The following is a 15,403-nucleotide window of genomic DNA, read 5'->3' as shown; positions in this document are numbered from 1 at the left end:
AAACTACAGGAATACTTGAATTGTTCTTGCTGACTCGGGAAAGTTATTTTGTCCTTTTGAGTGCATTATGAAAAGTACTTGGTATTTTTTAAAAAATTCTGTTCTTTTTAGGTCTTACATGAAAGTTGCCTACTAGAAGTAACCTTAAACAATGGCCCAGCTAAGTTCCAATAATTTTACTCATAAATAAAAAATGCCTTGTTCATACAAATAAAGAAAAAAAACTTAATATTTAAAAATAGAGGCCGATTTAATATCAAAGATTATAAAATTTGGTTAATTGGTGCAAACAATCGGCTATTTTATTGATTAGTGGGAATATATTAAGCTCTCTTAATTAAAGGATGGCTTAATTGGTAGTTTCAAATGTATGTTAAAAAATAGTATTTAGTAGATTTGAGGATATACTGGCAATTTATAATTTTGGTATAATGCCTATTGATATAATTCTCCATGTATTTTCACCTCAAAAATAACATTGATAAGGTCTGTCACAGAGGTGAGAAATTTTCCATTAACATAGGCCTGATGAATACATTTTTCATGGAAATTTTTTACTTCGTTGCTAAAATCTGCACAAGTTAATTTACATCCCTGAAATTCAAGTTCACGGACGTGAGAATTCAGAATAACCATGCTAAGATTTTGAAGCAAAATATAACTTTTTGTTTTTCGACAAATCTCACAACTTCAACTATGGCTGAAAATAAACAAGGGGGCTCCCTTGTACCATGGGAAATAAACTGATGTCATTACTGCCACGTGTTAATGAGGAATGGCATTTTGTGTTTAGGTAACGGAGGTGAGAATTTATTGTGACATGACTTCTTGTCCTATTAAAACGAATTAAAATGCAATATTAAATTAAATATACTCAAACAATTAGTATTTGAGACACTTGTGAAAATAATAATAAATAAGTACATTTAATTGAACAAATTATTAAGCAACATAAACAGCCACACAAGGTGTGACTAGAGTCCCTATATAGAAGCTACGCTTCAGAGTCGCGCAATACGAAGAGCGACTTTACCAAGAGGGGTTGCTTTGTGGCTAAGCGCGTGCAAAATTGGCGCGTAATCGCTTACTTCATTTTCGTCCCGTTCTTTTTTTTTAACTTCTGCAGAACCAGTACACGGGCGGTTAGATACTATGCAAAACACCTTTCGATACGTCGTAAAGACAACCCTCATCCCACCCCCATATTTTTGAAATCTTATGAAAATCTAAAGGCTTAGATAGGGTAGTTATGAATGATTAAACTTTCTTAAGCGTTTCTTATACATAAGTGTTATTTAAAAGAATTCATTTAGAATGTTTTTTCTTTTCATTTTGTTTGCGTAAAAATTTAGTGATCTTTTTAAAACTTGTTTTACCAGTATCTTTATTTGATATCTAAATTGCACATTCCTTGCAGTATTGTTAAAATATTTTATGCGATTCCTCCATGTATTATGGTATAACATTCAAAATATTACCCGTTATTAGATTTTCTTTCGTGAATATTTAGTGTAAATAAAAATTACAACTTTTGAGAAATGAATTAATCAACTTTAAAGCATTAACACGGGCACAATGACTCTCCCCACTTAGAGGGGGGAGTCATGGTGCAGACTGCACCATAATTTTTAGGGGGGGGGGTTGTTTTAAGGAAGATTTTTCACTTTCTAAGGGAGAGCTCTATGAAAAGACCCGATAAAAGCCTCTTGTCTTGTGGTTTCTCGAAACCATTTCAAAGGGACTTACTTCATTTCAAATTGCAGGAAAAAAAATACTGCATTTCATTTAACCTTACAGCAAAACAATGCATTACATTAATTCCAATAAAACGAAAACTCTCACGGAATATATTACAATATGTTTATAAATAGGTGTGAAACTTAGTGATTCATGCATGACATTTCTATAAGTTCAAGCAATTAACTATTTCTTAAACTACAAAATACGCAATGCGTCTATTTCGATTCAATTATTGACATTAATATAGCAATCACATATCTAAAGCTACAATTCAGAATGTCTAGTCACTTTTACTTAATAGTTATTCATATTCATAAGAAAGTAACAAAAGGTAAATTTAAATCCTCTTTGCACGCAGCAAAACCTTGGCGGGCGTTGCTACCGCCAATGCATTCAAAAGCTTGCCAAGCTAAGCGCACACAAAAACGAATATAAAAGCAAAATTTAAAACAGTAGACTGCGTTTACTGTGGTTATAATTAAGTGATAATGACAAAATGAATGCATAGATATCGTATAGCATCTAAATAAGTAGGTTGTATAAGGATATTGAGTAGAGACGTACCGAGTACTCGGCCGAGTTACCAAGTACCAATTATGTTCTAAGGAGAACCACTGACACACATGTGAGGAATTTTGAACTTATTGGAATAGTAGTATAGACCTCCTTGTCCATATAATAGTTTTTAAAACGAAATTCCTGCTGAAGTTTAATTACACATTATATAAACAATTTTGTTTGTGTCAAAAATTTTACCAAAAAAATTATTCTTAAAATTAAAAATAAATAAAAGGTATGATTAATCAAGTTGAAATTAAAACAAATTACAGTAAAATCCCTCTAATGCGGACACTAAAAGGACAATTTTTTTTGTCCGCAGGACAGGGGTTTAATAATGTTATTTGCGTTGGAACTGGAGAATTAAAAATTGTCCACATAAGAGGGGTGTCCGTTAGGAGGGGTTTCAATGTATACCAATCAATTATAGTTCTAGTCCGCTAAACATAAATATTTTTTAAAAGCAGATAAAACAAATGTGCAGGAACACTGCAGACATATTTCTGCCCCCCCCCTCCCCCCGGTTACAAGGAACGTCTTTTTCAGTGCATAACATGTGAGCTAAAGAATGTAAAGACATTCGACAAAAGAATCCGACTTTTGTCGGATGCCTTTAAGGGTGCTCTTCACTGAGAGTCTGAAAGCTTCGGATCAAATGCTAACCTACGGGGAAAGTTGAATGTTATTTTACAAAATTCCTTTGAAGTTTTCGGGTCAATTTTTTTTCTGAGTATTTTTCAAGCCTATGTCTGTGTATTTTAGTTTTTACTTTTTTGATACGTCCATTCTTCGATTTTTTAAAATTCGAGAAAAAATGAATTTCTTCGAAAACGAGGTACTGTTGGACCTTTCGCTCTGTAAAAAAGCTGCAAATCGTGCTATCGAAATTTTAAGAACGCCCCAACACGTAAAATATTTCCAGCTCTCTTTTGAGACTAAGTTTGAAATGATGCGACCATTTCTAAAAAAATATCGGAGTTCCAACCATCTGAAATATTTTCGAAAAAACTCAATTTCTCTACTAAGCCACGCCTACCACCGATCCCTCCTTTCTTGAGGGGAAAAACCGGATGAGGTGTATAAGATTTAAATCATTAGCGCAAACGACCGTTTCCATTTACTACTCCCTTCTTTTCCGGAGGCATTTTTCAATGAAGGAATGAATGAGTGCTTTTGAAAGTGAATCCACATGCTTGGAAACATCTTAACGATTTCATTTGTGTTTAGAAAGGATATAGTTTTTAAAGAGTGCTTCTGGGAGATAATTCTTGTGAATTCTTGTGCTAAATGACCTCCTGAATCCAAATATGACCACCTTTTTCCATTCACACGTCCCGCTTTTTTGGAAATGTCGCCCGCAATTTTTTTTCAGTTTTTGACAGTTTCATAGCCTTTATTTTTATTTGGAGGGGAAGGGATCGTTATGTTATACATTAATACTTTTCTGAAGGGCTAGAGAGGTGCTAAGTTTGTACGCAAGAACATATGGAGGAAATTGGTTAACTCATGGGGGGTATTACCACTTATTATATTTTTAAAATCATCAAAACCCATCCTTTTTCTAGGGGTTTGTTTTACAATTTTCCCTTATTTTTTGGCATGAAACCAGAGTATAGGACTCACACCTATAAACCCTATATCCGAACAGAAAAAAAAATTCACGTTGTAAATTTAAAAAAAAAAAAGGAAGTATCGCATTTTGCGTAAAGTTGCATCGCAGACCTTCAGTGAAGAACCTTTCCGAGTTATTCAAATTAATTCACGGATATAATTAAGATTAAAATGATCTTAAGTATGCTTATAATATAGCATTAATGAATATTTCTATTTCTGGGGATGCACTACCCCCATTACTTTTCACTACATCAAGAAGGCATAAACAATGGAGCTGGTGCATCCAAAGAAAGATAAATATGTATATTAATGCTATTTTATAAGCAAATTTAAGGATGCTTTTCACTGAGAGTCTGAAAGCCGACGGATCCAATGTTAACCTGCGGGGAAAGTTGGGTGAAGGTTTTACAAATTCCTTTGAAGTTTTCATGTAAATTTTTTTCCGAGTATTTTTCAAGCCTCTATCTGTGTCGTGTACTTTTTGCTTTTTTGAAATATCCATTCTTTGATTGTTTAAAATTCGAGAAAAAATGAATTTCGTTGAAAAAGGTGGTAGATACTGTTTGACATTTTGCTCCATAAAAAATCTGGCAAAATATTTCCAGCACTCTTTTGAGACTTTGTTCGAAATAATGCGACCATTTCTAAAAAAAAAAAAAAAAAAAAAACCCGGGGTCTAAAACCGTATTCCTCTATTTTTGTCTATATTATACTATGTTATTACAAATGTAAACGCATAAAATGCTTTCCACAGCTCAACAAACATTTTTGAAAATAATTTCTCGAGCCAAACTCGTAAAAAATTCTTTACAAGGTATGTACACATTGATCATGTAATTCATAATACAGTGAAATTCAGTAACAATGAACTTCAAAATCGGGACTGAAAACTTATTTGGTTGAAACGGGTATTTGGTTATACTGATATACGTTGTAACAGGATTTCACTGAATTTTTCTTTTGAAAACTTTCTAAGGAGAAAAATGATACATACCTGCATTTCTTTAAAGCATGAATGAGTATAAAAAAATTGTTTTAAAGCAGGGGTGGGTTCCCAGGGTCGTGACCCCAAATGGGGTCGTGTAGCGTTTCTTATTCGGTCGAAACATTATTCCTACCACAGCATAGTTGGGAGTGGATCGAATCTAACATAGCAGTTTTGTAATGTAGGATCTAACGTAGCTTTCACAATGTTGCCAGGTTAGGTCCACACCTAGCGATACTTTACTGACATGTAGGCTACGGGATCACAGGTCCTTTACTTGGTCAAAAAAGGGTCGCAACGTGCAAAAGATGGGGAACCACTGGTTTAAATTTACAGATAATTAGAGAACTGATGGGAGAAGGGGGAGAACACTGACCATTTTGTTTTTAACTGGATGAATACACAATGTTCGAAGAATCTTTCGGTAGTCGTGTTACACTGAAATTTTCATAAGCTCAGACAAATAATTTGTCTGACGTCTAAAACATTTCCCTGAACCTAAGGTTTTTCAATTTTAGCCGGTCTTTATCAATATATATTTGTGTGTATGCACTGTGCAGTCGCGCCTGTTCATAGTGAAGTCTAAGGAACCGAATAACAATTTCGTTTACAGCTTCAATTTCGCTATAAAAAGGTAAACAACAAGAAGGGAACTGAACCATAAATACAATATATTGGGCTTGAATATTAGTACGAAAAACCAAAATTTCTAGTTGAATTTTAATTCAAAGTGTCAAATGTCAAAGTTTTTTAATATCCTGGATTCAAAAACAAATACATAGCCACAAGTTTTCAACCAAGCAATGCATTTTCTACACTTATAATTTACATCTTTTACTTGTGCTTTTAAGCAGGGCTGCGGAGTCGGAAGGAAAATGGCCGTCTCCGACCCCGACTCCGACTCCTGGATTTTGAAACGCCCGACTCCGACTCCGGATTTTTTTTTAATTTTTTTAATTGTATTTTTTAAACTCCCTCTCTCCATTCAAGGGAAGGGGGAAAACCTCTTAACAGAGATTGAAATATTAATTCCTTTTTATGAAAATTTAGCATTTTGTTTTTTATTGTAAACCCAAGACGTCATACAACGTTAGAAATTCAATTTAAAAATCAAACTTTCCAATAGTTACGAGTTAAAAAGTGAGATGACTTAAAAATCCCTTTTAAAAATTTTGAAAATGATTATGTGTAATTTGCCCCCCTTTAATGTTTAACAAATATATATTGATCAAATCGTGTGCTTTCAATTTTTGAAAGCTGTAACTTGAGAGAAAAGAAACTTTTTTTTCTAAATCCAAGTTCTTGAGAGGAGTGGTTTGCCCCTGGTAACATCCATCTAGTAGATGACACCCAAAGTTAATTTCAGAGTTTATAAAAAATATAAATACTTTAATTCTAAAAATTTTCACGAATATATTTTAAATTATATTTCATCAATAAAATTTCAACGAAAATAGGGCACATATGCGTCAGGAGCTAATTTTACACAAAACGCGGCGGTATACAAATTTGTACGAATAGCTTTTACTATACCTATATTTCTTCTTCGCTAAATTTTTAATTTAAATTTTATTGGCTGCTTTAGAATTAACCTAAATATGAAGATTTTAAGATTAACTGCAATTCTTGAGTGTTGTAATCAAGAAATTTTTTACACTTATTTTGTTACATACTTTTTAGTGAGAACCAAGCTTACAGAAATAGTCTTAATAAAGAAAAAAACATTAGATTATTTCATCGAATCTTTTGGATTCGTGCTTTCAAGCCAGAACTTCTTTGAATTTGCCGATCACACTTAAACGTTTCAACCTTAGCTACAGGCGTCGACTTACTAATTTGTTACGTTTCTTTTACTATTTTAAACTGAGATAGAACAAAACACTATATTTCTATTTTTATTTGAAAGTGATTACTTGAAAATGTTATTCAACAAAACCGTTTGCTTAAAGTTGCTATTAGTTAAGTTAAAAAGCAAGCAAACTAGGGGACGGCTACAGAAAGTTCGGTAAGCATTCAAGCTAGCTGATTGCCATAATGGCAGTTATTTTCTCATTTGTATCTTTTTATACATGTAATCGAACCAATTGGTAATCAATTTTTAAAAAATGCAAGGAGAGTCAGTGAAAAGGAAAGAAAAAAAGAAGCCCGGAGTCGGAGTCGGCATGTTTTCCAACGACTCCGACTCCGACTCCTTTATTCTAAAATCAGTCCGACTCCGACTCTTCGACTCCGACTCCACAGCCCTGCATTTAAGACGTTGTTTTTGACTTTTATCTATTCCTTGCACAAAGCTCATGCTTTTTAAAGTGCATATTTTATTTACAATTTACACATTTAAAAATTGAAGATATTTTGGAACACCCGATTTAAAATGGTGTTAAAGCTTCATTGAAACATTATCATTACTTAATATTATTCATAAATTGGGGGGAAAAATTCAAAAAAAAAAAAAAAAAAAAATTAATACCAAACAGAAAAGAAAGCCCATAAGCTTTCATTTGAATTTTGACGTCTTGAATTTACATTATGTTTTCCACAATCACGAATTGTGGTAGAACCCTACTCGTTGGATTTCTTATTTCTACAAATAGTTCCTATCCGAATTATATTTGTAAAAGTCATGATTTGAATACAAGACGTCTACATTCAAATGAATTCCAGGGGCTGGATGCTGGACGTTGTTGACTGAATGCTGTTTTTGTCTGAAAAGTATTGTGTAAAATCGAGAGGGTCGGGAATAAGTAAAGTCGATAGCGGGGGAAATGAACTTCACCACCCAGGAGGAGGGACATGCTCGCGAAGACACGTGGAACAGACGAGTTTGCATTAAAAGCATAGAAAAATAAAGTCGAAAGAACATCAAGAACATCTTTATCAATAGAGATAGATACATGTGTTTCTGTCTTTTACATCATTCAAAAAGTTTTTATTGGGCCTGACAGATTTCTCTTCCACGTTCTAGAGTTATTTGAGTTACCCTAATTTTGCTAACAGTTTAAAATTTCCCCGGGAAGTCGAGAAGATATCAAAAAAAGAAAAATTAGAAAAATTAAAGCAATAAATGTTAGTACACTCAACAATTTATAAATTCTGCTTCATGAATACTTTTATACAAAAAAAGAAAAATTGAAATATTTTTTTAAATTTAAAGGATAGTATACTAATGTGTGTGATTTGCAAATGTCGGATTATATTTTGAATTCTGTTATTTTTTTCTGAATATAAATTACGTATGTAAGACATTGTTCACGTTCTTACGAGCAAACAATTGACATAAGTAGGGAATATTCTACGTAATTGTTACGATTGTTTGATTGATTGCAATAATTTGCATCAATGAAAGCTTGATTGAGTGCAGCTATCAAGTTTAGGACTTCGTTTGCATGTCCAGCTGTCAACATTGTGTGGTAATAAAGAGGTTTCATTTAATTTCGAAATGCGAGCATGAATGAATTTTCTGAAAATTGTGCTTTTAGCCGTTGCTTTTCTCACCATAGTATCCGCAGAAAGAAAAGCATTTCTGATTATTGTTATTGTTATTATCACTATTTTGAATCGCAGAAAGCAATGCATAGCTAATGTAACCAAAAATTGAAATCCATTAGAAAAAAAAAGACCTGAGAAGAGAAAAAAAAAAGTTTTAAAAAGTTATTCTATTCCTCCTAACATTTTGCATTTGAATAAGTCGAAGTACATTGTTCCAAGTGTACTGCAAGTAAACTGCAGCTTGTATTTTTAATTTAAGTACATTATTGCAAGTAATTCCCTGTTGCTCGTGTAATTCCACCCACGAAATGTATTTTCAAATGTTCTCAAACAGGGGCGGCATTTCAGCATTTCATTTGGGGGGTCGAGTTTCTTAAATATGTATTATCACAGTGCGGTAACAAACACACATTAGCTAACAAGAAGTGGTCATAAAATCGGTTTAATATGAATAAAAATTAGTGCTTAGACGCAATTAAAATTCTGATTCATTTTCAAAAAAGTTATCATACAAAACATCTCGATACTGAAGTTTTTATACCTTTTGGAAAAGTTTTAATGCATGTTTTTTGGAATTCGGAAGAGCAGGGAATCGTCTTACTATCAGTACCCAGTGTCGTGCTGTTTTGCCAGTACAGCTAAATAGAAAAGGTTTTTTCTTTCTTTTTTTTTTCTTTTGCTCATTGTGCTTCGAAAATATTTCTCTAACCTAACAAAAAATTTTCTCTACCAGCTGAGCTGATTGGAATAGTTAAAAAATAATTGAAGTAACAAAGTTATGTATAAAAACACTTTTTATGTCTTGCTCTTCAAAATCACACAGGCAACTTAAAAAATTGCAAGGAGCTTAATTTTCATCATTGAATAATCTAGTCTCGTGGGCACTCTCAGCTTCAATGAGATGTCATCTACCACCAGCTCTGTTATTCACTATTCCAGGCTGAAGAGTCCACAACAAGGACGGAACTGCAGTCTCTGGATGTGATAACTGGTCTGTCGGTATATTGCCTGTAATTTTTCTTGCCTAGTGCTAAAAATTTTACTCATAATTGAAACATTTTATTTTTCGTTTTCAAAAAATCCAATCCAGATAATATAGATCCAACCATGCAGAAAAATAATTATCATCAAATCTTGTGTTAATTTTATTCGAAAAACAATCTATTACTTCATACAAAATATTAAAAAATCAGTGTTTGACTTCACATCATCATGTGGATTTTTCTTTTTTTAGCGCCTTTTTCAAATTGGCTCGGAGGAAGAATTTTTTTGAAAACGTTTCACCATTGATTGAAATATGCATCTATGTAAAATCTATTTTCAATTTCAATTGCAGATTGAACTATGGTAGTATGAACGCACAGATCAATTGTAGATTGAACTGTGGCTTGAATAGTCCGAAAATTAAGTGTGGCGGATTGAAGATGTTTTGATAGAGTAAAGCATTTTTAAAACACTTTCCGCAATAGAAACAAATTGAATAAAAATTCAAACGAAGTCATACATGCTTTGAAGGGCATGAGCTTTTGAAAGAATCGTTTTGCAATAATTCTCACAGTCGTCAAATCACTGCTTTGAAGTTATAGAGAAAGGTTTTTATGATTTTAACTCTTGAAGACCATCTTGTGTCACTTCGAGATCGCATAACTATAGAGTCCCATAAAAGGTATTTGTTGATATGTTTTTTTTTTTTTTAAATTCAATAAGCACATGCATTTTTAAGAAGTTTCTATGAAAGCAGATAATGCATTGAGCAGCTAAAACGTGTTTCTAGCAAAAGAAAGCGATGAACACTCATTAAATAAATATACACTTAAAAAATGAGCGTAAAAGTGAATGTAAAATATCAAGGAATTTTTTTGAGAAAACCATGCAGCCACACCACTTTGCACGAGCCTCTCATATTGGACATACCATCGTTACACTGGGCACACAAGTATGAAATATTTAGCCGAGAAAAGGCCGAAAAATACTTCTTGAATTTCTAAGTTATCATCCAAATAACGAAAAACACTTTTTCTAGTCTGGGAATGTGTCGAGCTTCATCAAATACTTACTGAGAACCAGCGAGATTTTTTTTAATGAACATTGATTTCCGACTTACATAAATTGAATTCACCCATTTTCTATCATTCTGCTTAAAAAATTTGGGGGTGCGACCGCCCCCTCTTGACCCCCCTATTTGCCGCCCCTGTTCTCAAACATCATGTAACTGCGTGCTTCGAAAATACACTTCAATAAAAGATTTACCAACTACTTATTATTATAGCCTGTTGCACTTTTCGTCTGATGCGTAAAATATTAATATTATTAATATTATCATTATTATTATTATTATTATTATTATTTTTGAAAAAGAGTTTCAATTTTAAGAAGTATATTAATCATTTAGTCTTGTGTATGCTGCTCTAGTCACCATGCTGATTATCTATGTTTTTGCGGGATGATTTGTTTACTGATAGTAAACAAATGCAGCCCTGCGCATGATGAATCACCGGAAAAATATAAATAAATATCTAAAATATTAATTGATTAATTAACAAAAATGTCAGTTCAGCGTTGCATATCCTCCATCGAATTGCAGAAGTATTCCTTTTTCGACCACATATATATATATATATATATATATATATATATATATACTAAAAATAGCGGGATCCCCCCCCCCCCTCTTTGAAATGTAACCATATCCTGATCAGAAATTGTTTTCTGATTACGCCATTTCTGCCGTCCTCCCAATAATTAAAAATAAAATCAGCATCGTTCCACCTCTTGACTGTAAATATCCGATAACCGATATGTAATCATCCCTCCTCACCCCTCACCCTTTTTTTCCGGGACTACACCACAGTTTTACACTAAGCTTATACCTCTTATGTTTTCCCTTTTATATATATATATATATATATATATATATATATATATAATCCTATCCTAACGCAAAAAATTGCATTCTTTAATTAAACTTCAGACAAGAAACGAATTAGCTTTATGAACGAAATAAGATTCGGACGTGGTAATTGAGAACATCGTTTTTAAAAAAAATAAGACAATCGTTTTTCCTGTTCAATTTATGATAAATTTTCATTTCATTCATCAATTTTTCATGAATATAAAATCTGGGAACGCATATCCAAAAAAAAAAAAGAAACTTTGTTTCAAAAATTACCGCAGACCCTTTGGTACTGACTTTATTTTCTGTTCTGTTCAACCTTCGCGTCGGTACTGTTCAAGTGAGGTTTTGGTCGCCAGCTAATTTCCCTGATTGCTCTTCACGACGGGGGTCATTTAAGGGTTCCTTTCCCTCCAGAACAATGACAGCTGTGACAGGTCACGTGTTCCTGCCTTACATCGGTTACCGTCCACTCCATTGGCTGTTGAAGTGTCAATCACTTGATTCAGGTTCACTCCCGTCGTTCAAGGAAGAAAGTCATTTACACCCTAACTTCAATGTTTTCCCTCACTGAAGAGCAGCCTTAAATCCACGAGCTCCCATTTTGTGCATTGAAAAAGGAATTCTTTGTAACGGCAAAACACGTGTCTGCAGTGTTCCTGCACTGTGCTTTTAACGTTGTTTTATTTATTTTAATTTTTTAAGCAAAGGTATTTTTATATTTTTTATAACTAATTTTTGTTTGTAGCAAAAGACCATTTTTAATATAAAAATTCCATATTTTCTATACTTACATTTTTTGCATAATTTTTAATAAACAAGTTTTATTAACTTTGGGGACATTAAAATAAAGATTTATTCCATTAAAGCATTACAAACTTCATTATTTTCAAAATTTAAATTTTAATTATAAATGATTGCAGAATATAATGCTTGCTCTTTTTTTTAAATAAATTTTAGTATGTCTTGGACAATATTCAATTTTTTGCAACTACTCGGCATTGGCAGAGTATCTGATCAGAATTTGGCCGAGTACCGAGTACTCGGCAAATTGGCCGAGTTGGCAGAGTACCGAGTAGTTACCGAGTACTCGGTACGTCTCTAATATTGAGCAAAAAATAAGTAAAAACAGTATGGATGCTTCACTACCGGAACATAAAAAATAAGATTTAAAAATAAAGGGATTTTTCCAGAAAAAAACTGCACATGCATATAGATTAAACATCCATATATTGAAAACAAATAGCAAAAGAGTTGTTCGGTGCTGTATTTCATCGGATTCTGCGAATTTTTGATAGCTTCTCGGACGCTCCATGTTAAGTCTACGGGAGGAAAATCTTTATCGCCTGCGGGGGTAAGCTGGAGGCTTCGACCAATGAGCGGAGGGTCGCGTATTGCGCGACTCTGAAGCGTAGCTTCTATATAGGGACCCTAGGTGTGACATCCATGGAGATGAGAATTTACATGTTATGAATCAAAAATATGCTAAATAAAAATTATTATAAAGCTGGCAGGTTTAAATATTTTTGAAATTAAAAATCATTGTTAAATGAATTGTTTTTACTGTAAAAGGCGTGTGAGAGAAAAATTACTTTTTGAAGAATGACCCATACTTTAATCCTCTTATAATTAGCAAAATATTTTGTACAATCCGTGCACAGCAGGGACAAGGTACACCTGTTGTCCCGGGCCCGAGATTTTTAAAATGAGGGGTGAAATTATGTAGGGTAAACTATTGGGGGGGGGGCGCCAGAATTGAATCAACGCCTGTTTACTAGAACTGGGCGAGATCAGAATTTTAATACCGCGATATATCGCTCTCCAAATATCGATATATTCTTGGGGGGGGGAGGGATTGCAAAGAATCGGAAAAACAAACATTTCAAAATATAATAAATACAATAGGGAAGTATCAACCTATCAAATATTCCAATTTTAACTATTGCACAATGTTGACAGGCTTACAAAACACAAAAATTCACCATGGCCGGATTTTTAAAACCAACGATTGATTTTTTATGAATTTTTTAAAGAGCGATGCGCAAAAAAGAGGTGTGGCCTAAAACGTCAGCAGCTGACGTCATTTCCCTGTTCCGATCAGAGCTTTATTTCCATGCCGTGTTGCGCCTACCAGGAGGTGAATAGCACTGTCTTTTTCAGCCTTTTTAAAGCATTTAACCAGCATTTTTTCCATCATGGGGCTAGGATTCACGAAAGGTTAATCCAATAACCTTCCTTAAGTAAAGTCATTCATGGTGTTTGACTTTTTTCGAAAGGACGAGATATTTAATGTCCTAGAAGTACGGGGAGTGAGACAACAAAGTTTCACCATTGTTATTCTTTAAAATTGTACGTACATATCCGTCTATGTTTGCAGTTCATATTATTCGCATTAGTTTCCCTTATCAAGATTGATCATTTCCATTTGTGTGTCGATGGTTTTTTTATCTGAATATATAAATTACAATGTAAGAGCGCTATTCCAGTTCTCACTTGGCGGCTTTTAATGAGGCGCGCATTTTGTAACAACCCTACTGCAAGTGATTCCAGTACTAAGTTTTAGAGCAGTTTTTGCATGAAAATTTTTCGCTTTGTTGGCAATAAAAGTTGATCTGCTTTTTTTTGTGGAAAATTGTTTTAAATCCACTAATACATGTTAATTATCCTTGAGTTTTTGTGCAACTTAGCAAAAAAAGGAAAAATATATTTTTTTGCTCTTTTGATAAAAATAATAAATTTGAAAATGGTGTTCATTTCATAAAATAAGTACCTTTTTGCAGGTGAGAAAGGTCTTGTATGTATAGAAACGCTTCTGGTGATAAACTGAAAATGTATTTTTAAATTATCAATTTGTAATAGTTAAAATTTGAAGATAGTTTGAATGTTAAAAAGAAAGTATTAATAGTTTTTGCATTGTTATCAAAATGGAAATAGTAATGCATCTATTACTTTCTATTTAAGTTTATTGTGCAGGGTTTAAATTCCTTGGTTTACTTGCATTTTTTTAAAAATATCTCATATGCTTATTAAACATTTATTTATGAACAGTTGTGAACATATATTTCAAACTGTATTTCTCACTTGACATAGTTTTTAATTAAAATGAAGTGCAAATTTTCATTTTCAAATTTTAATTAATAAACACACTTGAAAACACTTCTTTCGAAGATCCTGATGGGACGGAACAATAACAAATGCAAATCGCTTGTGAGGAGTTTTTTTAGATGTAGATACGCATCCAGGAACGAAGCAATACTTGTAATTTATTCTACTAGCCATGACAAAGAAAATCAAATTAAAAACAATCGCAGAATGCATTAAACCCTACAGACAGCAAAGGATTTTCACTAGCCTTTTATGCGCGCTGCTGTTAGAAGGCTCTTGTTTTCCCGCGCCTTCCCCCAAAGATCGCCAAGCACTTCTTTGTCCTAGCCAACCCCGCCGCCTCGCAGCGCGGCAGTGACGTCAGTCAAAGGACTTACAAGCAAATGACGTCACTCGCGCGTGAACTTTAAAAAATTATTTAAAAAAAAAGTATTAGTCGTATCGTAAAAATTTTTTCGCAGATGATGTTCATGTATGTTACTCTATCAAATAAAAATAAAATTAGAAAATCGAATACTTCCCTATTATTTCTCCAATTCAAAATTTTCCTGGAGGGTGTGCAAATGGTATAGCTCAATGCATGACAAAAGTGCTTCGCAACGAAAAGGTTTTAAATATTCAATTCAATATTTTGTTTAAGTCTTTCAATTTGAGCAGTCTCACCAATTTGAATGTACTTTGAACTATATTTCGTATTGACGTCTTAAATAGTTTCTTTTAGTCATGTAACATAGACCGGGATCCTTCACTTTCCGTTAGTAGCTTCATTTTGTCGATAGGTAGCTAACAGGGGTAATGAGGACATAGTTTGTTGATTTGGCGGTTATCAAATATTTATAACTAACTGTTTTTTTTTCTATAATTCTCATAATTGTCTAAATTATTCGAAAAAAATTGTCCTACAAAAGGCACGATTTGATCAAAGATGTCCCACTTTTGCAACATGTACTATTTACGAAGACATGAAATATAATTACTAACCATCTGAACTGTTTTTGGTCAGTTAGTGAATATTTATATAA

Source organism: Uloborus diversus, chromosome 4, assembly GCF_026930045.1.
Source record: "Uloborus diversus isolate 005 chromosome 4, Udiv.v.3.1, whole genome shotgun sequence".
Classification (NCBI taxonomy): Eukaryota; Metazoa; Arthropoda; class Arachnida; order Araneae; family Uloboridae; genus Uloborus; species Uloborus diversus.
This window is presented reverse-complemented; position numbering follows the sequence as displayed.